The following is a 21775-nucleotide window of genomic DNA, read 5'->3' on the forward strand; positions in this document are numbered from 1 at the left end:
AAACCATTTCAGGTGACTACCTGTTGAAGCTCATCGAGAGAATGCCAAGAGTGTGCAAAGCAGTAATCAGAGCAAAGGGTGGCTATTTTGAAGAAACTAGAATATAAAACATGTTTTCAGTTATTTCACCTTTTTTTGTTAAGTACATAACCCCACATGTGTTCATTCATAGTTTTGATGTAAATGGTCATGAAAATAAAGAAAACACATTGAATGAGGAGGTGTGTTCAAACTTTTGGCCTGTACTGTATATCTATCTATCTATAATATAAAATTCAACATCTGTCTGTATTTCTGTCGCTTTTCACAAGAGAACTACTTAACGGATTTAGATCCGGTTTTTTTTTCTGTAATTTGCTTGAACGTTCCAGTGGATTTTGCGACTTCTCTCATTGCGCTATGTATCATAGTTTGATTGCTGTGCCGATTTATTTACGTGAATCCGAAAAACGTGCAGCAGGCCGAGGGGGGCGGGGCCCTCCTCACTAGGCGTAACCTAACCTCCACTTAGCTAGCAAACAAGGGAAGTACTTAATGAATTTTAGATCATTTTATTTTTCTACAATTTGCTTGAACATTCCAGTTGATTTTGGGACTTTTCTCATTGTGCTATGTATCATATTTCACTTGCAGGAGTGATATACTCACGCTAATCTGAGACAGAGGCTGCAGGCTGAGGGAATGGAGAAGCACGACGTCAGGAGTGGGGAGTCGGACGGGGCTCTCCTAACTGTCCTGTTTCACTTCTACGTGGGCTTGTAGAACACAAATTAAACATCAGATAAAGACCACCCAACCCACATTGCTTTGTGAACAGGAAAAGAAAAAGGCATTGGACCACAGCCATATGCACATGTGTAGTAGCCCACCACTGGAGCTGCGGCTGACCACTTGTCTATAGTTGCTCCGGTCGACCCTTTAATCTGGGATGCACAAAACTCCAAAAGAGCTAAATTATTTAAAAAAAAAAAAAGAGGATTTCGGGGATATGAAGATGAGAATCGGGTGAATCTCAGTGAAACTGTGGTGGTGTCTGTTTGAGAAAAGTCAACACTGTACAGATGAACGAGATCATGGACAGTCACACACCCATATACAGTATGTATTGCAGAAGAGGCAAAAAACAATGACAAAGGTCTGGGGATTCCCGTATATTATGGGATCGCTGCAAAGAAAAAGGACTCGTAATACTCGGCCGAGTAGTAACGAAAGATTGAGTCACAAAACAGGACTGAATGCAGAGCATAGGTGGTGGCTTTTTGTAGCTGTGGGGGAGGGAGAGGTGGAAGTGAGGTCATCAGAGGGCGTGGTCTGGAGCCGAAAGAGGAAGTGGATTAGGTCTGTCTTGTTCCTGTAGGAAGGGAGAAGAGGCATTAGTGTACGTGATTAGCACCTCGTACCGGAGTTTCAGCATTAACTAGACCCCCTCCTCGCTCCTCCCATATATATAGATATAGAGATAGATATATAATGTACAGTGTATTCAGAATTGTGGGTTACATTTAATTTTAAAGCCACTCATTGAACACGTGATTTTATAACGTTTTTTCCAATTACACCCTGAAATCTCTCATTCCCAGCAGTCTTCAGACCCTATGCTGTGTCCCTCGACATTGGGCTCAGGTGCCGCCTGTTTCCTTTAATTCTCCATGAGATGTTTCTAGAACTTGACTGGAGTCGCATGTGGCACACTGAATTGATTGGACGTCCTTTAGAAAGGCACACATGTTCCTACGTTTAGAAGGATCCACAATTCACACTGCATGTAAGGAGAAAAACCAAACCATTAAGTCCAAGGAACTCTCTGCAGACCTTCATGATCAAATTGTGGGGAGGTGTAGATTGGGGCAACAGGATCAAAGCATTTCTAAAGCTCTGAGTGTTCCCTGGAACACAGTGGTCTCAAAAATTGTGAGATGGTAGAAGTTTGGACTCTTCCTAGAGTTGGCCATCCCAGCCGAACTGAGTAACCTGACAAGATGGTCAGAGAAGTGACCAAGAACACAATCGTCACTCTTAATAAAGCTTCTGAAGTCCTCAGCTAAGATGGAGAACCTGTCAGGAGGATGACCATCTCGGCAGCACTCTGCCAATCAGACATTGATACTCTTGTGCAAAAGTTACATGATGACATTTAGATAGAATCTTTAGTGTAGTTGGCAGGATTATATAGATAGATAGATAGAACTTGTCCCCAAAGAGAAATTTGGCTTTTTACAGAACTTTTAAAAGAACTCTGAGCACATGAGGAAGTAGGATCCCTGGCCTAATGAGGCAAAAATTCAACCATTTGGGCAGAACTCCAAAGCACATTGTCTGGTGAAGACCGGGCACTGCTCATCACCTGCTCAGTTCCATCCCTACGATGTATCATGGTGGTGGCAGCATCATGCCATGGGGTTGTAGTTGACAGAGAGATGGAGAGAATTAAGGGAAGGATGAATGCAGCCAAGCACAGAGAGGTCCTTGAAGCAAACCTGCTCCAGAGTGCAGGCCACCTCGGACTGGGGTGACAGTTTCTGCGACCAAAAGCATACAGCCAGGACAACACTGGAGTAGCTTTGTGACGGGTCCCGGACTGTCCTTGAGTGTCCCACACTTAAACCCCAGAGCCACATGTGTGTAAAGATGAGAAGATGGCAGTTTGCAGGTGCTTCTCATCCAGTCTAGAAGAGCTTGGGAAGATCTGCCTGGAACAATGACATGAACTGCCCATATCCAGCTGTTCAAAGCTTATAGAGATTTATCTAGAAGATGCCCAAAGGGGCTTCTACAAAGCACTAAATGAATGGTCTAGGAATCTAAGATTTCAGTTTGGGATTTTTAACAAATTTACAAACCTTTTCGAGAACACGTTGTCCCTTTGTCATGTTGATGGGCAAATATGGCAAATGTCTCCATTTGAAATCAAATCTACAACACAATGACTTGCGTGGAATGTGAAGGAGTCTGAATAGTTTCGGACTTCAAGGAGAGAGGAGGAGCAGGTCCAGACAGGCCCAGGGAGTGGTCCGGCACATTCTAGCGTGGGCACACGGTACTTGGGGGGGGTTTATCTGGTTCTGGCCTTGTTTCCGATGCTAGCAGTGGGCAGTGCAGTGAAATGGTAGGCTGACAGAAATGAATGGATCAGTGAGCACAAAGGAGGATTGCACAGCGTGGGCCAAGCCTGCCTCATATCCCAAAGAGGCTATCTTTGCAATAATTAAAATTAATTTTCACTCTTTGCTTTGAAAATGATTTCTCAGTATTCCGGTGAGAGTATCACATTAGGGCTAAGTGGTCTTGAATTACGTCTGCAGAAGCTACAAGAGAACTGATGGCCTCTAAAAATAAATGGCTGCTGATCCAGATTGATTATATTTGGATGAATGCAGTCCATGAAAGGTGGCAGTTTTGTGTGTTTGCCAGATTTTAAGGTCCACTTGGAATCTGCCTGGCAGTCGGCGCTTATCCGGGTATGGAGTGGCATCTCATGCTGCTGGTGACTTAGCGCTGATGCAAGAGTCCACGCTGTGACAATATGGTGACCCATGATGCAACTCGCCGACTGTGACATTGTATGGCGTTTATCGAAAGTAATTGAGTTAAGTGTATTGTTTTGTATGATAAATAATAATTACTTTTATTTTAAAAAGCTCAAGTGGTCACGAGGGTTGGGTGGTATACCAGTATAGGAAAGTACCAGAAAACTCACATTTGGAAATGGTGCCATGTCAGAATTTCAAGATTTTCAATCCCAGAGGTAAATATCCTCTTTCCTATCAATACCCCACCCAACCCGCCTCTTTCTTTGACGGTCCATTTTGTAGACTTCATGAAACAAAAGCACAGGCTTCTCGACTGGGACTTCCTCCCAACCTCCTTAATGGGAACTTCATGGGACACCCACCACTTCGACCTGAGCGGGACTTCAGTATCATAAGGGGCGAGGTGTGTAGGGCGGCGCACAAGGGAGGCTGAAGTACGGTGGGACAAGGTGTTTGTTTTTCCGTTATTTGCTTTGGAGCAGGTTTTGTGTCGGTACTGAGGTCCGAAACCTGGCATTGATATTACACTCAGAATTTGAATACCCGCTCAACATGAGTGGTCACACAGTACGTGTAGCTGCATTGCCTTCAAAACGCAATGACCAGAGAAGTTCCAGCAATTGATACTCCACAGTTGCTCTTTTTAAAAGTTTTAGTGACATTTAAAGCAAACGACTCCCACAAATAAAAAATTAAAGGTGAATGTTGAGAAAACACACAAGAAAGAAAACCAAAAGTCTTGTCTGATGTTTTGTTTAACTCTTTCAGGGCGGATATCAAGTTTAGAATCGGCTGTAAACCTCGGCAAAACTCGCCATTACGTTATAGTTAGACTCTCTTTGTTCGAAGGAGAGATTAGTTTCATTGATTTGACCTCAAATTCCTGCACGTGTGTAGGCGTGAAGAGAAAACAACGTCTAAAATGGCATCGGCATCTGACGAGAGCGTGAAGTGAAAGCACTGAGCAAAATCCTCCATGGGCGACGGTTTGCACATCTCTCTATATATAAAATCCAACGTCTGTCTGTCCGCTTTTCATGAGAGAATTACTTAACGGGTTTAGATCGGGTTGTTTTTCTACAATTTGCTTGAACATTCCAGATGATTTTGCGACTTCTGTAATCGCGCTAAGTATCGTAATTCGCTTACGGCACCAATTTATTTGTGTGAATCCGAGATCCGAGGGGAGACCCGACCTGAGGAGTAGGGAGCCGGGCGGGACCCTCCTCACTCACGTGACCAGCCTCCGTTCAAGTCGCTCTACCTCTTGCCACATGTTGGAGCGCACCTCGCCTCCACTTAGCTAGCGACACCTGTTTGGTCAGTAGACATCATCATCTACAGATTGTTAAGGAGTAAAGTTTGATGTTTTCGAGGGAGAGATCTCAGCTTACGTGTGTTTTAGAGGGTAGCTGCTCATTGCCAGAGCTGTCAGGGCCACGTGGGGGACGCTGTCCCGTCAGAGCTGAACATGATCAGATACGGTGCCAGCATTTGACGTTCGAGTGTACCTACCTAATGCTTAGCCAGAATTACCTTGAGAACGTTTAACATTTTTGGCAAGGAGATCACAGCTCCATTCTCGCCCCTGATAGCAAAACCAAAAATATTGTATATCAAGAAAGCCCTCTGATATGAAACCTATCAATATAAATTCTTCTCAATACAAATTCTTCTTTTTTTTTTTTTTTTTTTAAAGGATTTTCCTGTTTTACTACTACACAGTCAGAGCCGCGGGGGACAGCTAGTGATTTCTAAATTGGACTCTGACTTATCTGACTCAGATTTTCATGCAGGTGATCTGGAGATTGAAAAACGAAAGTGAGGTATTCTGCTGATATCGGCTTGATCAGTCCCCAACTGATCAATCATAGCGCCGAACACGTTCATGGAGCTGGTGCACCAATGGCGATGGGAGGACTGCCACCAGGTTTCATCATATTGTTTTGTCGCCTGTGAAGGGACAGCTCGGCGGCCAGCAGGAATATGCAGCTGAGAGGCTACTGGGCTGTCAGCAGTTGGCCACCGAGCTGCATGTGTTACACTGATGCCGCTATTTCATGCTGTAGCCATTGCGTCCATTGCTGCACGCTGTGGCTGCTGTCAACTGTCGTTTGCTGCAAACTGGCGGCGACAGCAGCAGCAGCACCAGCAGGCAGCAAGAGACGCCTGAAATAGCACCATCAGTGTAACGCATACTGCAGGCAGTGTAATGTGGCAATGCACGCCATTGGCTGCTTGGACCGTTACCATATCTTGCAGGACTATGCTATGTGATATATGTGTGACTTGACATTGTGTAGAGGCTCATGGAACATAAAACACAGTGACATTTATCATTCAGAAATATTTTATGCATGAAACCATTGCTTTGTGTGCTTTTCAGAAGACTGAGCTGTTTGGGGAAAAAAATATTCAGCCTTGGGCCAAAACGGGGAAAAAATAATTAGCCCTCAAAGAGTTAAGGCTACATTACATTTCTTAAAGTTTCCTGTCCACTAACATACTGTACCTACATAGTGGCCAGAATATTCCTTTATGTTTCATTCTAGCTGTCTTCTTACTCAGGAAAGGCACTTGTTTTTGTATCGGTGGACAAGGTAATACTGGGAATCCCTAAACCCTCAGCCTTCAGTCACACACACGTCCTGCAAAACTAACGTATTCGGCATTCACTCCGCGCAGATAAAAGCTCCAATACAAAGCAAGAATATCTCGGCACTGGCGTCTTGTGCCTGCCGGGATTCACTTACATGTCGACCCGTCTTCAGATGACTTCCGCTGAAAGGGCTCAACTTCAGAATACCTGAGTAAAAGCTGGAAGCGACTATTCCTGTCGTGCTTTCGTATCCTGAATGGCTACCGTTGAAAGGGCTACACGGTCTAAAAGACGCCAAGAGCTACTCATTACCCCTGACAGTAGAGAAGGACACTCAGTCGGACTCTGCCAAGAATCTTGCATGGTGTAAGAAGCCAAAGACTGTAACAACCAAAGCCAACCATAACCACCTGAGACGAAGCTTGCATTGTGACCCTGATCTGTGTTCATTTCTAACATGTACAAATAAACAGAATTAATGATTGAAATAGTTTGAGTATTGCTTTGTTAATCTGAGATCTTTCTGCTGTCACACCGGAGGTGTACTCTGGCTTAACATTAAGAACATTCCATTAAGATGTTAGCTCATACCAACCTGCGAACGTTGCAATCGAGCTCCAGCCTCAATAGGCCATAATGTTTTGGGCCTGCATCAGATTAACATCATTCTGGACCAAAATCTTTAATTAAGTGCCCATCAGACAGCCGCGGTGTCGCAGTCTCTCCTAATCCACTAACAGCTGTGTCTGGTGGGCTGTCAGAGGGGCTTAAAGTGGAGAAGGACAAACAAACTGTGATTGCTTTTACTTCACTATTGGCACGTAGACTTGTCTTGGTTAACTGAAAGAATCGTAGCCCACCTCTGTTAAGTCAGTGGGTAACTGATGTTATATATTATCTGAAATTGAAAAAAAAAATCGAATTCTCACTAAGAGGGTCTGTGCAAAACCTTTTCAAAATAACATTTTGGAATAAGCATTTATATTGCGGGTGGGGAGAGGATTGTCTCCCCCTTTGTCTCTACTCTTAAAGTTTTACTTGGGCTGTTGGCCTTACTCTGCCTCTCATGGGTGGAGGGACCGATTTGTATTTAGTTTTATCAAGTTTGACGTGCTTGCATGGAATGTTACTTGCTTTTAATAAATTCAATAAAATGAAGCAAAAACAAACTTATAGGGTGTAAACGGAATCTTCCATTATTTATGTAGCTCTGTGCGATCTACGTTCAATTCAAATTCAGCAAAAACGTGTATGTGAATTCACCATTGATGTTAACTTAAAAGGTTTGGTTCTTAAAATAAGAAAAACAAGAAGAAGAATCATGAATCGTAATGACATTGAATGGTGAATCCCACCCTTACCATCAGGCACTCGCCCCAGTTCCACACTCAGTAACCCAGCCAGGGCATATTTCTGGAACAATCTTTGGAGCCACATCTGTCCCTGTGCCCAGCAAACTCCATAGCCCAGAAAGGGGACGTTTCTGGAGAAATCCTTGGAACCGAACCACTTCTGGCCCTGTGTCCCCCTCGGAGCATGTCGTAGCCCTGTAACCTGTTCTTACATAACACCCGTCGACTGCAGGTGATGCACTTGTTACATTGTACAGAATCCGTTGATTTTTTTTTTTCCCGTCTTTATCTTTCCCTAACGTTCTCACCCTCAAGAAGCGCTCGTTTAATGTGACAAGTCGGTCGTAATGAGCTTGTCCTCAATAACATCCTCTTACAATGCAGGCGACGACACACAAAGGAGAAAAAGCTCATTTAGAAAGGGGTGACTCGTCTTTTCATAAAATGTCGCATCATAAGGGCATTTGAATTCTTAATGCGGCTCAAAGATTCTGTTCCGTGACCCCGTGAAAAGCTTAAAAACAAAAGCAACATTTATTTATTTTTTTTTCCCATTTTATCATACAAGAGATAAAAGCCAACATTATTTTGTTCCTCTGTCAATGGTGTCAGTGATCAATGGGACTGTAAAATGCTGGCGAGCAGCATGGTGGCACTGAGTTTAGTGCTGATGGCCTCACCTTGACTCCACGTTTTTGGAGGTTTTTCAAAGTGACGGCGCCCTCTTGTGCTCCGTCTCTAGAGCAGGAATTCCCAGGTTCAATCCAACCAGTTTCATGAACCAGTGGGTCCCATCAATCTGATTGTTTAGTTGGCCTCGTATTCTTTCCTTATTCTGCATTCAAGAAGGTACTCTAGTATGATATTCGCATTTATAAGAAATACAAAAACGTGTTTTCTTTTTTGTAATTTTAAAACGTTTTGATATTTTTATTTCAGTTCATCACATTTCTGTGGAGTCTTCCTTATGAATTGTATGCAGATAGTGACAGTTAGCGATGAGCAGTGCAGACACCGGTGCAAATGTCACCGAATGTGACAGCAGAGCCATCACTTCACGTTGGGCTGAATGGCCCGTTTTTGTCACAATTCCTCTTTAAATTTAATTGGTGTGACATTGTGGCACTGTAGAGTGGTGACATGGTAGTAAACACATGAAGTAAGGATTTCACCGGACTGTGCACATGCCTTATAAGTGCTATAATGTTGTTTTGAAGCCTGACCCATTGTAATACATGAAAATGTCCAGAAGATGGGGCTGAAGTTCATCCAGTTATTCTTATTTTTTTTTTTTGACTAAATTGCACCAATGGTTGTGGTTCAGTTTAGTTATAAAAAAAAAAAAAAACTGAGTGACCAATCTCGATATGCTTTTCTTTAAATGCTCCTTGAAGTGTGCAGGTCTTTCTGATGGCACTGCGTTAGGAGGATTGTACGAGGCCTGGCAATGTGTGTATTCTGGGAGGATGTGCTAAAAAAAATATCCAAAATGAATCCGTTTACATGACAGCACGAAAGAAAAGGTGTGGAGGGAGGACGGTGAGAGGCCAGAGCCTCCAGACGCACCGGGAGGTGACAGCAGGGATGCGTCACATGCAGCGCGTTTGCTGGTTTCATTCTGCTCCAGACTCCTGGCCACTTGTTTTCCTAGCAGCCCAGACGATAAAATAGGGCTTCATAATCACAGACAAGTGTCACCTTTCAGTTTAGCGCAATTTCAATATGGAGGCGCACATCCCGGGCTCAGGACAATTTTCTTTTCATTAGGGTTTTGAGGTCGCGGTAAAGGGGTGTGTGGCACTCCCGATATCTCTACAAAAGGACAAAGGTCCAAGTCTTTAGAGTCCTGGTGCTTCCTGTCTTGCTGTATGGTTGTGAGACATGGACGCTCTCCAGGGACCTGAGACGAAGACTGGACTCCCATGTCTCTTCGGATGAATCCTTGGGTGCCGCTGGTTTGACTTCGTGTTGCTTGTGGACTCCCGAATGAGGCACGTGATCTGCATGGCGAAGGAGCGTCAGTTACGGCACTACGGCCATGTGGTGCGATTTACCTGAGGGTGGTCTGGCTCGCAGGACTCTCATTGTCGAGGACCCGAGTGTCTGGACCAGGCCAAGGGGACGCCCACATAACACTTGGCTATGGCAGATAGAGGATCATTTCTGGAAGGTGGGATTGGACCACATGTCTGGCCTGGGGGGTTGCAAACCGAGATCCCAAGCTGTTTCGTTGGCACGTTTCGGGTGTGGCAACGTGCTGTACCAGGGCAGGCCCCCCACCCTGACCTGACCTGACCTGAGGGTTTTGATATATTGGTCATTTTGTTTGTTTTCCTTTTTATGTTCTATGAATGTGCAAATATTTTTATTTAAGAATTATATAACAGATTTTCAGGAATGACACCATAAAATTGAGACCAAAGACAAGAAAGGTGTACTTACTATATAATAGAGAGACAAATGGAAAAGGCACCATTAAATAGATAGGCAGACAGGAAAGGCGCTATATGATGAAAGGCACTTGAAATAGGCAGGCAGTGTGATGTAGTGGTGAAGGCGTTGGACTTCAAACCCTGAGATTGTGGGTTCAGATCCCGCTGCTGACAACACTGTGTGACCCTGAGTGAGTCACTTGACCTGCTTGGGCTCCAATTGGAAAACCAGAAGAAATGGAACCGATTGTATCAGAAATGTTGTGTATGGAAATGGATACATAGGATAGATTCACAGACGGCAAAGGCACTACAAAGTAACTGGGTTAATAGACAGAATTTCTTAAAGAAATCAGTAAACGGGCAGAAGCAGTATAGATTAGATAAGTTGGGAGAAGTGCAGGAAAGGCACCATAAAATGATAGCTGGGAAGGCATTATAAAAATATAGATAGAAAGGATATAATAGGTAGACGGGAGTGGCGTTTACTGACAGCCAGCCAGGGAGTGCCATTTAATAGATAGATAGGAAAGGTAAGAAAGGCACTATAAATTAAATGGACAAATAGGAAATGTTCTATAAAATGGATAGACCACAAAGGCACTATAAAAGAGACACATTGTTAGATATACGGGAAAGGCACTATAAAAAATATGAATAGACAGAAAGACCAACTATACAATCAACAGACTGGAAAGGCACCATTAAATAGACAGACTGTCAGATAAACAAGACAGGCACTATAAAAATATAGATAGACAGGAAAAGAACCATAGAATCAGTGGACTGGAAAGGCACTGTAAAATTGGTAGCTAGACAGGAAAGGCGCTATATCAATCCTAGATAAGTAGGACATGCGCTATAAAAAGGTAGACTGGAAAGGCACCATGAATCAGATTGTTTGATACTGTATACAGGAAAGGCACTTTAAAAATATTGATAGACGGGAAAGGTACTATAAATTGATAGATAATAAAGCACTTTATAATAGACAGGGTAAGGCTGTAAAATACATTGAGAAATACAAAAGGCACCATAAAATGGACAGGAAAGGCACTATATAATTGACAGACTGGAAATCCATTGTAAAATTCTTGGATAGACGGGAAAGGCACTGTATAATAAATAGATACAGCATATAGATAAGAAAGACACTCTATAATACACCGATAAATAGGAAAGGCCGTATAAAATATAGAGATAGACAGGAAGGCACTATATAACAGTCTTATTTACAGGGAGTAAAGGGGCTCAAGCTGTGATATTTTTAACTGTTTCATTTCTCCCGATGCCGCCCGATTTGTCTCCAGCCCCTTCACCTCCCCATGCTGTCATGTGAAGTTACGGTGAGTGCTGACGTGCCCCACAGAGGCGATGTGTCCTGCCATGCACTTGATGCTGCTGGGCTGAGCTTCACCCCTCGGACTCTCCACTGAGAAGGAGGCTGCCCTGTGTGCTTTGAAATTTGCTCTCCAGGTCCATTGTGAGCGTAATGGCGATTGAAAACGACAGCCTTCAGGATCGATTTAGTGGAGCAGCCAGTCGGCTATTTTTATTGCAGCAGTTTCTGAGTGGAGGACTGTGAGCTCTCCGTCTCCGTCACGCTCTTATTTTAGCAACTATAAATATTCATTGTAGTGAAATGACATGGAATGGTAATTTCAAGCTTTTTACTTTCATAACGCCACCCGGCCGCATTTGAAGCTCTCCCTCATGTTAGACTCATTAGGTGAAATATTATAAAAAAATAATAAAGTCTTGACCCAGATCTGAGCATCCGAAGCGTGCCGAGATCGAGCACAGAGGGGAATCAGAGAAACTCCGAGACTCTGCACTGTCTGAGTCCGAGCAGACCACTGCTTGTGTGTTTGTGTTGCACTTAAACAAGAATGAGTCCACTTGACAAGAAAGCTGACCCGTCTGTGGCTCAGATGTTAAGAGACGCCCTGGCAGGTCGAGGGACTTGAGGGTCATGCAGTTAGGTGGTGGCCAGGGCTGAACCTGCGTCCTTCTAATGCGTGGTGCAGCACCTTGACCCCTACACCCCACTGCCCTCCTAAAGTCAGCTGCGGCCCCTGCTGTTTCCTTAGGTATTTTTAAGTGACTTCTTACAGACATAGTCAGTGGCCGGAATTGAACTGGCATCCCACGGATGTGTAGTCCATTCAAGCTGTTTTATACCCGTTAACAGATGCACAGGAGCACCAGGACGTCAAGCATTTTGATGGGCCAATCAACGATGAGCCGAGAGGGTTCAGCACGGGGACGGCGAGCAACTGGAGCGGAAATACAGGATGGGAGTAATAAATTATAAATCAGACATTTCAAGCAGTAATAGCCATTTGTAAGATCCTGTCTGTTAAATGAATTTAATGGAACCTTTGTAAAACAAAAAAAAAAATAGTTTCAATTTCGATTAAAAAAATTGAATTATATATGTATTGTATAATATTTATTTTGTGCAGCTGGAGCAGAATTTGGTTAAGTGACTTAGAGTCAAATAGTGATTTGATGGCGGGCACTGAACTGGCATCCTTCTGATGTTCAGCCCAAACTTTTATCTTACTAAGCCATCATGTGAAAGCTCATCAAGCTCACTTTTACTCAGCAAGGTCCATGTGGAACAAAACTTAGTCAGGTCACCTTTAACACCTGCTCTGTGCCATCCAGAATGTTTCCATGGTCATCAGAAGCAATCAAAAGGGTCACTGGCATACAGCAAGCAGGGGCATCTTGTGCCAATGTGGTCAAACATCAGGGACTGAGCTGCTCCATGGTGTCCCAGATGCAGGTAGCTTTCAAGAGAGGGTGAGGAAAGATGGCCGTCCAAGGTCTGATCACTTTATCTATCTATCTATCTATCTATCTATCTATCTATCTATCTATCTATCTATCTATCTATCTATCTTATATAGTGCCTTTCATATCTATCTATCTATCTATCCTTTCTATATCTATCTATCTATCTATCTATCTATCTATCTATCATATATCTATCTATCTATCTATCTATCTATCTATCTATCTTATATAGTGCCTATCTATCTATCTATCTATCTATCTATCTATCTATCTATCTATCTATCTTATATAGTGCCTTTCATATCTATCTATCTATCTATCTATCTATCTATCTTATATAGTATCTATCTATCTATCTATCTATCTATCTATCTATCTATCTATCTATCTATCTATCTATCTATCTTATATAGTGCCTTTCATATCTATCTATCTATCTATCTATCTATCTATCTTATATAGTGCCTCTATCTATCTATCTATCTATCTTATATAGTGCCTTTCATATCTATCTATCTATCTATCTATCTATCTATCTATCTATCTATCTATCTATCTTATATAGTGCCTTTCATATCTATCTATCTATCTATCTATCTATCTATCTATCTATCTATCTATCATATAGTGCCTCTATCTCTATCTATCTATCTATCTATCTATACTTAAATTAGGATCGATCTATTGATTTATATAGTGCCTTTCATATATATAATTTCATGTCTACTTACTGTCCATCAATGAGAAGTCCTTCAGTTTGAAGTATTGTCGATACTATTGTGTGTAACTCCAGCCGTTGCGTTTTCTTCATTTCACTTTGTAATTCTGTCTGATCGAATGAACCAGAAATGTAAAATCCGCCATATCTATCTCCGCTCAGAACGTCTGCCTGCTGCTGCCCGTGACCTATTTTGTCAGCGGCCTCCTCGCCGTTGTGTTCCCGTGTCATTTCTTTGTTCACTTGCCTTCTTAACTGATGTTTTAACCGTCAATGTTTTATGAATGTCGACATTGCAGGACTGTAATTACTACCAAGCTGAGTTAATGTGCAAAACTGAAGAGAAGTTTCTTTTATTAGAGTTTATCTGTGTAATGCTTTGCCGTGGAGTAATTGCACCCTTGTAAATCTTCTGGGAAAAAATGCGTAGGCTAAATTAACAATAATAATAATCATCCACACGCTCGTCACAAGCGCACACCCCGTAAGTCAACTTTAAAGAATGTAGAAACGTTCAGTCTGGTTAGGCGCTATAATGCATTTTAGTCGTCTTTTTTCAGTGGTGGACCACATACTATTTTTTTTATTCCTCTCCTTTTTTAAAGTCTAAATTGATGTCATTAAATTCCTTCAGGTTGTGGTGTTTTCTTGTGATTGGTCATCGTTAATCCACTTTTCCCAGTTGACAGTTGAGGTGAGGCCAGGTGTAATGGAGGACGGAACCCCCCATATTTACACTTGCAGAGGGATCATTTAGAGGCGGAATTTGAAGACAAGAATTTGAGTTAAGGGCAAAGGCCAACTGGCGGCAGGCGGTGGTGCAAAAAAAGAAAGAAAGAAAGAAAAAGAGAAGTTCAGCACACACGTTTTTATTTATTTATTTTTTTCCCTTGAGAAACACCTTCCCTGTTTCCCACCTGCACAGCACAGTTCCAAATATACACACACGGCACACACCAAAGTCTTTCTTCCTTCTTTTTCTCTCGCGCTCTCTCTGTCTGTTTCTCTTTCAATCCGCCCGGCTAGCTTTGTCCTCCACCTCCTGTCTCTGGCTCGCGGAGTAGCGGCAGCGGGCTCCTTTTATAGAGCACCAGGTGGTCCATAACCTTTCTGTAGTACGTCCGTGTGTGGCAGAAGTACTGCGACCAATGACTTGGCAGTAACTGCAGCACCAACTGGTGGCACACATCAAACACAATAGGGCGGCTACAAACTCACACTCCCATGGAGCCCCATGGGAGTCCGAGGCACCACTGTAGTTCAAGGGGGCTGCCATCTAGTGCGCCGGAGGAGGTAATGCCGTGTATATGCTCTCTCCTCCAGTCCTTTCACTATATAGCTGTCAGTCGGGCAAGGGCTCCGGCCGTCTGCCACAATAGATAGATATAGATGGTTGAAATGCACTATATAATTGATAGATCTATCTATCTATCTATCAATTATATAGTGCATTTCATCTATCTATCTATCTATCTATCTATCTATCTATCTATCTTATATAGTGCCTTTCATATCTATCTATCTATCTATCTATCTATCTATCTATCTTCATATATCTATCTATCTATCTATCTATCTATCTTATATAGTGCCTTCATATCTATCTATCTATCTATCTATCTATCTATCTATCTATCTATCTATCTATCATATATAGTGCCTTTCATATCTATCTATCTATCTATCTATCTATCTATCTATCTATCATATAGTGCATCTATCTATCTATCTATCTATCTATCTATCTATCTATCTATCTATCTTATATAGTGCCTTTCATATCTATCTATCTATCTATCTATCTATCTATCTTATATAGTGCCTCTTATATCTATCTATCTATCTATCTATCTATCTTATATAGTGCCTTCATATCTATCTATCTATCTATCTATCTATCTATCTATATAGTGCATCTATCTTCATCTATCTATCTCTCTATCTATCTATCTTATATAGTGCCTTTCATATCTATCTATCTATCTATCTATCTATCTATCTATCTATCTATCTATCTATCTATCATATAGTGCCTCTATCTATCTATCTATCTATCTATCTATCTATCTATCTATCTATCTATCTTATATAGTGCCTTTCATATCTATCTATCTATCTATCTATACTTAAATTAGGATCGATCTATTGATTTATATAGTGCCTTTCATATATATAATTTCATGTCTACTTACTGTCCATCAATGAGAAGTCCTTCAGTTTGAAGTATTGTCGATACTATTGTGTGTAACTCCAGCCGTTGCGTTTTCTTCATTTCACTTTGTAATTCTGTCTGATCGAATGAACCAGAAATGTAAAATCCGCCATATCTATCTCCGCTCAGAACGTCTGCCTGCTGCTGCCCGTGACCTATTTTGTCAGCGGCCTCCTCGCCGTTGTGTTCCCGTGTCATTTCTTTGTTCACTTGCCTTCTTAACTGATGTTTTAACCGTCAATGTTTTATGAATGTCGACATTGCAGGACTGTAATTACTACCAAGCTGAGTTAATGTGCAAAACTGAAGAGAAGTTTCTTTTATTAGAGTTTATCTGTGTAATGCTTTGCCGTGGAGTAATTGCACCCTTGTAAATCTTCTGGGAAAAAATGCGTAGGCTAAATTAACAATAATAATAATCATCCACACGCTCGTCACAAGCGCACACCCCGTAAGTCAACTTTAAAGAATGTAGAAACGTTCAGTCTGGTTAGGCGCTATAATGCATTTTTAGTCGTCTTTTTTCAGTGGTGGACCACATACTATTTTTTTTATTCCTCTCCTTTTTTAAAGTCTAAATTGATGTCATTAAATTCCTTCAGGTTGTGGTGTTTTCTTGTGATTGGTCATCGCTAATCCACTTTTCCCAGTTGACAGTTGAGGTGAGGCCAGGTGTAATGGAGGACGGAACCCCCCATATTTACACTTGCAGAGGGATCATTTAGAGGCGGAATTTGAAGACAAGAATTTGAGTTAAGGGCAAAGGCCAACTGGCGGCAGGCGGTGGTGCAAAAAAAGAAAGAAAGAAAGAAAAAGAGAAGTTCAGCACACACGTTTTTATTTATTTATTTTTTTCCCTTGAGAAACACCTTCCCTGTTTCCCACCTGCACAGCACAGTTCCAAATATACACACACGGCACACACCAAAGTCTTTCTTCCTTCTTTTTCTCTCGCGCTCTCTCTGTCTGTTTCTCTTTCAATCCGCCCGGCTAGCTTTGTCCTCCACCTCCTGTCTCTGGCTCGCGGAGTAGCGGCAGCGGCTCCTTTATAGAGCACCAGGTGGTCCATAACCTTTCTGTAGTACGTCCGTGTGTGGCAGAAGTACTGCGACCAATGACTTGGCAGTAACTGCAGCACCAACTGGTGGCACACATCAAACACAATAGGGCGGCTACAAACTCACACTCCCATGGAGCCCCATGGGAGTCCGAGGCACCACTGTAGTTCAAGGGGGCTGCCATCTAGTGCGCCGGAGGAGGTAATGCCGTGTATATGCTCTCTCCTCCAGTCCTTTCACTATATAGCTGTCAGTCGGGCAAGGGCTCCGGCCGTCTGCCACAATAGATAGATATAGATGGTTGAAATGCACTATATAATTGATAGATCTATCTATCTATCTATCAATTATATAGTGCATTTCATCTATCTATCTATCTATCTATCTATCTATCTATTGCCTTTCACTCTATCTATCTATCTATCTATCTATCTATCTATCTATCTATCTATCTATCTATCTATCTATCTATCTATCTATCTATCTATCTATCTATCTGGTTAGGTTGGGGAGCATGCACTGGTACAGCGTTTTGCCACTGCATGACAAGACAGCTCAGGAACTTGGTTGGCATCCCCTTGGCCTGGTGCAGCCGCTTGGGGTTCTCAACAATAAGGGTCCTGCGAGACGGATCACTCCTGGGGGAATTGTGCCACATGACCGTAGTGCTGTAACTGATGGTAATACAGGTAATGTGCCTCATTTGAGACTCCATTAGCAATATATACACAGTATAAATATATATACTTGGGTCTGAGTCACAATCTGATTTTTTTGGGTGGTTGCCTACCTACCTACCTACCTTCCTATCCAATAAGGGTAGAAACAGACAAAGAGTATTATTTGATATATATAAACAGATTGTGGACAGGAGGGGGTGCTGTCAGCATATTCCCAAATCTGGGTGGACCACAAGTCTTGAATTTGTATAAATATTGTGAACAGAGAGGGCCATTCTTGTAAGCAGGACCCCTATGTGCCCTTGAAGTCGCTTACTGCCACCTGCTGGTGGGGGACTGTTAAGTCAAGTACTTACCAAACGTCCTTGAGGATTTTTCCTGTGCCATGACATGTGTTGCTGTCTCTAGTGGACTTCCCAGTATGATATGCCAAAGAAGGTGTCACGAGTTGAGGATGATGTGAATCTTAAATGATTCTTGAAATCAAGGAGAGCACTTGCAGGAGTTCTTTCTGCTGGAGCTGCCACAAACGTCAAGTGAGAGCTGCTCGTTGTTTCCTTAATTGCTGACTTGGAGCTCCATCTTCATGACACACTCTGCGTGCAGTGAGACGTGGGCACCAGCCTGCGTGGGTATCCCTGACAATCCGTGAACACCCTGTCCACTAGTTCATGAGGGTGAGGATGGCTGCCGACTCGATTGGATTGCAGACGGTTTTCTCCTTTTTTTTTTTTTTCTGCATGTGCCTTACTGACCTTTAACAAGTCCACTCCGAGTGCTTGATGACCTTCTGGATTTTTTTGACGTGCACTTTGCTGCCCTTTCAAAAATTGATTGTGCCATCCAGTGGCAGGCCACGGTGATTTTTTTTTGATGTTCATTAGCGCCATTAAAGGGTTTTCTTGTTGATTTTTAAAAATTACCTGTAAAATGAGTGAGAGTGAGGGAGTGAGATGGACAGACCCCGAGAGCCTGGACCCCTTTAGGCTGTCTTTTTGAGCAGCCATTTCTGTGGGTTTCACCCCCAGTATTCAGACTGATGCCCAGGTGCCACCTCCACCTAAGTCCCCCATATGGGAGCTGATCTCACTTGTGTTATGGAAAAGGAAGGCAAAGCCTCAGCATTTCAAGTCTTATCCCCTGTCCGTTTTTAGAAATGTCTCGTATGCAGCTTCATGTAGCCAAACATTTTGAGACCCACCTAATGTAATGGAAGGTCACGCCTAGTGCTGTCACCCTGCGACCCCTCAACTTGTTTAAGCTGGTTTGACCATGTTACTGTGTGTGGCCCCTCTGATGAATGATTTTCTGGCGAGGGGACTTCACATTCACCCTGGTGCTGTAAATCAGCCCTTCGGATGGTTGCACTCGTTCTCTGAAAATCCCCAAACCCGAAGCGTCTGTTAGGCTACCACAAGAAACCTGAAATGGCCCCGAGGATGTGACATTGATGACTTCCTTCCCACATCAGGCGAAAGGAGACGTGTGTAGCCCACCTCCTTCCGGAAGTGCTCTTGACTTGTTTATACCCTCAGAGTGAAAAATGAGACGTGAGCCTGGGGTGGGTGACGGGTGGAGAGGGCACAGGCATGTATGGCACTGGCACTTCATAAATCAGACAGCGCTGAGACCAGAGAGTAACCATTCACCTGTTCAGGTTTTTGGGGGGGCTCAATCCAATCCAGGGATCAGTGGGTGTTAAACGGGACCCCATCCTGGGTGGGTTTACTGACAAACCCGAGGCAGCAGCACCTGACTGTTTGACACGCCAGTATGTTTAGCTGGCATTTTCACACTCTGCGGTCGCAATGGGCAGCCCTGTTGGGGTCCTTTTACCATTCAGGGTTGTTTGCGTCTGCGCTGCTCAGCATTTGGATACAATTGAGGGAGCAAACACTACAGGAAAGAGTAAATAGAAAAGAAAACAGCGAAAGACATGCCAACATTTCAATGTATTTATTTATGAATATCTTAAAACGCTTGGAGGTCAGATGGCTAAACATTATGACCATTTAAGAGTGAGAGCGCCACGCAGAATGAAAACCTGCAGGTCTGGGGGTCTCCCAGGGCGTTTCTTAAAAAAAAAAAAGCCCACTGCACTTTGGAAAAGTAGATGCAGATGATGTGTGGGTGAGTGCAAGAATACGTTCAAACAAGAAAAGCTCTTCCATGCTTGTGCAGCGAGACGTGTGGCCGCTCTGCGAGTTTCTTCATCCTTGTCCTGTTTCTTAAGCCTGATGACTCAGTGGCTCTCAGTCACTCGTACCTCAGCCTGCTTTCTACTTTTATTCCCCCGTCAGAATGTTGCTCGTGGTATTTGGTTATCCCTTGCAGGATGAATTGCCATCTGTGAAGTTGTTGTTATGTAAACTTTACCTAAAAACAATCGATGTTTCCAGAAATATTTGATTAACGCTTCACATGGTGGAGGATTTCATGGCATTTCAAGAAGATTTGCCAGAATGCAGCTCATGAGTGCCATCTAGTGCCCACAAAGGTTATTTCTGTTTATCCTGATAAAAGGGGAAATGCAGAGGAAGTGCTGTGATGTGTTTAGCACTCCTCGTGTCTTTTGCAGGCATTTTTTGGGCAGTGCGCTCTGTAACTGTCAAGGTTTTCAGTTCCTGTTAATTAGTACAGTTGGTAATGATGCACTTGCTTTATTAAGCAGATTCAAACTCTATTCGGAGTTGTCCAGTTTTATGCCTCGATTTTCTCTGTAGCCTATCCTAGCGGGACCCGTAAGGTCCTTACGGATGACACTGCAGTGGTGACCCGCTGGGCTGGCTACTTTGAGCAGTTGTTCAGAGCTGATCCTCCGGCAGGGACGTTGGATATCTCGGGGTCTACGGTTCTTGAGGCTGATCCTCCAATGAGCTGTGAACCCCCCAGTCTCACTAAGATCGAACAGGTGGTGAACCAGCAGGGACAGGCTGCAGGGATCTGTGGTATCCGGGGGGAACTTCTCCAGCCTGGTGGTAAGGCTGTCGTCCTGGCATTACAAGAAATCTTTGCATCATCCCAACTGACTGGAAAACGGGACTTGTCGTCCCTCTCTGGAAAGGGAAGGGTGATCGCCTGGATTGCGGCATCTACTGGGGGATAACACTGCTGTCATTGCTGGGTAAGGTCCTTGCTAGGGTCGTACTCAATAGGAACCGTGATCACGTCTGGTTTTACACCTAAGAGGTCTACCATCGACCGCATCCTGGCACTGAGGGTCCTCATGGTGCGCAAACATGAATATCGGCAGAGTTTCTTTGCAACCTTTGTCAATTTTCATAAAGTGTTCGAGCTGCCCTGTGGGACATCCTGATGGTTCACAGGATCCCCTCGAGGTTGCTGGATATCGTGGCCGACCTGTACACTGGTACTGTGAACGCTGTGCAGAGTTTGTCCCACTTGATTCTGGGGTCCGTCAGTGTGGTGTGTTCTGCTCCTACTCTGTTCATTGCTTGTATGGACTGGGTGGTGGGCAGAGTCATGGGGTCCAGCGGCCGAGGGACATCTGTTGGTGAAGAAAGAGTTACGGATCTTGACTTTGCTGACGATGCTGTGATCTTTGCAGAGCCAATGGAGGCTCTGATCGGGACGCTGGAGTCTGAGTGTCTGGGCTTGTGAGGGTCCTGATAAAAACCAACATCCTTGGTCATGTGTGTATATGTATATGTATATATATATATGCCAGCAGCACTCATAACAGTGACAAAACAATTACATTGTCAATCATGTTACGTTATTATTAAAATGTTTCCTTTTCTTTTCTTCTCTCTCTCTCTCTCTCTCTCTCTCTCTCTCTCTATATATATATATATATATATATATATATATATATATATATCTATCTATCTATCTATCTATCTATCTATCTATATATCTATATATCTATCTATCTATCTATCTATCTATCTATCTATCTATATATATATATATATATATATATATCTATCTATATATATGTATACAGTATATGTATAGATATAGATAGAGAGAGAGAGATATGACAACAACACTCATATCAATGACAAAACAATTACTTTAACAATCATCTTACATTATTTTCAAAATGTTTCCTTTTCTTTTTCATTACTTCTTTAACACACTACTTCTCCGCTGCGAAGCGCGGGTTTTCTGCTAGTCAAAAATAAAAAGCATGACTTTCTTGATATTTTAATTTATAATTTAAAAATAGAATAGGAACCTGAAAATCTAACAACATCACATTAAAGATCAATAAAATCTGAAAAGAATGATACCAAACACATGTATGTAGGTTTTAAAATAAGCCCGATTTAAAATGTGACATAAAAACGCCCAATAAAATTGTTGCACTTTTAGGCCTAGGACTTTACATCTAGAGAGTAGATTTCATGTTTCTCTGTGACGCCATAT

The 21775-nt window shown here is 42.8% G+C and overlaps 1 protein-coding gene across 2 annotated transcripts in view; it reads left to right on the plus strand.

Annotated features, from left to right (window-relative positions):
- The window catches only part of samd12 (sterile alpha motif domain containing 12), a 170941-nt gene that overhangs the window by 14716 nt on the left and 134450 nt on the right, over positions 1 to 21775 (plus strand). The gene's annotated exons all lie outside the window — the stretch shown is intronic.

Source organism: Polypterus senegalus, chromosome 16 (assembly GCF_016835505.1).
Source record: "Polypterus senegalus isolate Bchr_013 chromosome 16, ASM1683550v1, whole genome shotgun sequence".
Lineage (NCBI taxonomy): Eukaryota > Metazoa > Chordata > Cladistia > Polypteriformes > Polypteridae > Polypterus > Polypterus senegalus.